This window comes from Salmo salar, chromosome 06, assembly GCF_965601325.2.
Source record: "Salmo salar chromosome 06, fSalSal1, whole genome shotgun sequence".
NCBI classification, from domain to species: domain Eukaryota; kingdom Metazoa; phylum Chordata; class Actinopteri; order Salmoniformes; family Salmonidae; genus Salmo; species Salmo salar.
Window position 1 is genome coordinate 37,795,169 of NC_138296.1, and position 1,143 is coordinate 37,796,311.

The 1,143-nt window shown below is 41.1% G+C and overlaps 1 long non-coding RNA gene across 1 annotated transcript; it reads right to left on the reverse strand.

The window, feature by feature from the left end:
• Positions 1–319: 319 nt before the first annotated feature.
• Positions 320–900, reverse strand: LOC145879834 (uncharacterized). Its single transcript, XR_014392658.1, has 2 exons — positions 761–900; positions 320–641 (listed from the first exon to the last, which is right to left on the reverse strand). It is a non-coding gene; the product is annotated as an uncharacterized LOC145879834 (long non-coding RNA).
• Between the last annotated feature and the right edge of the window lie 243 nt (positions 901–1,143).

A 1,143-nucleotide genomic window follows, 5' to 3' on the forward strand; every position in this document is an offset into this window, starting at 1 on the left:
GCACTGTCAACTGCGGGACCTTATATAGACAGGTGTGCCTTTCCAAATCATGTACAATCATGTACAAGTATTTCTGTTTTTTATTTTGTATACATTTGCTAGAATGTCTAAAAACCTGTCTTCACTTTGTCATTATGGGGTATTGTGTGTAGATTGATGAGGATTTGTAATTTTTTAAAATCCTTTTTGAATAAGGCTGTAACGTAACAAAATGTGGAAAAAGTCAATGGGTGTGAATACGTTCCGAATGCACTGTATAAGAGGCAATCTCTATCATTCATGTTGAGTAAAAAGTGGAAAAAGTTAATAATATTAAAACAATATTGTGTGTCTGTGCACAGTCTATCTACGCACTCCCTCAGGATTTGAATGTAACCACAAATACAATAAAGTAATGGAACAATGAATGGCAATGTAACAGACCATACATCACAGATCAGTTTGGAAGACAGTCTTGACCCACAACTACTGTGGGAAAGACTAAGAGGACATCAGAGCTGGGGGCTCTGCGACTGGAGGTGTGGGCTCCTCTGGGGGGATAGGGATGGCTGCAGGGGCCGGCCCGCAGACGACCCAGAGTCCTGGACAGGGGCCTTGGGTGCCTCTGAGGAAGGTGTTGAAGCAGCTGTGGCAGACTTTGCCTAGTTCCAGAGGAGATATAAACAGGCTGTTACTGTCATCTATGCAGACAGTCATGTAACCCAAAACAGGTGGGTGCAGCTCATTATGAGTCCAAGTAAAATGGATTAGGGAAATGTACCTTCGATACCATAACTACAACGAAATTCTTCTCGTCAATTTTGTAGTCTTTAATAGGTGTGTCATCTTGCAGGATTTTGCCAGCATATATGAGCTTCTGTCCAGACACTGGGAAGTTATCTTCTCCTTCAGTACCTTCACCTGTTGAAACCAAAAATAAGCTGTTCAGCCTTGCTTTAATTGTTAAACACAGTGCAACCAAAAAGTTGCTCGCTAACACTGACTGTTTGAATTGCCCAACTTTTTACATTGCGGTTTACCTTACATGATGTAGCTAGCTAGCCATTTTCACTCGTTATGACCTAGCTAGTAAAGGTCTGCTAGAATATTGCTGATTAATCGTCCAACTAGACTTGCATAGACTAAAATAGATAACGTAGTTAG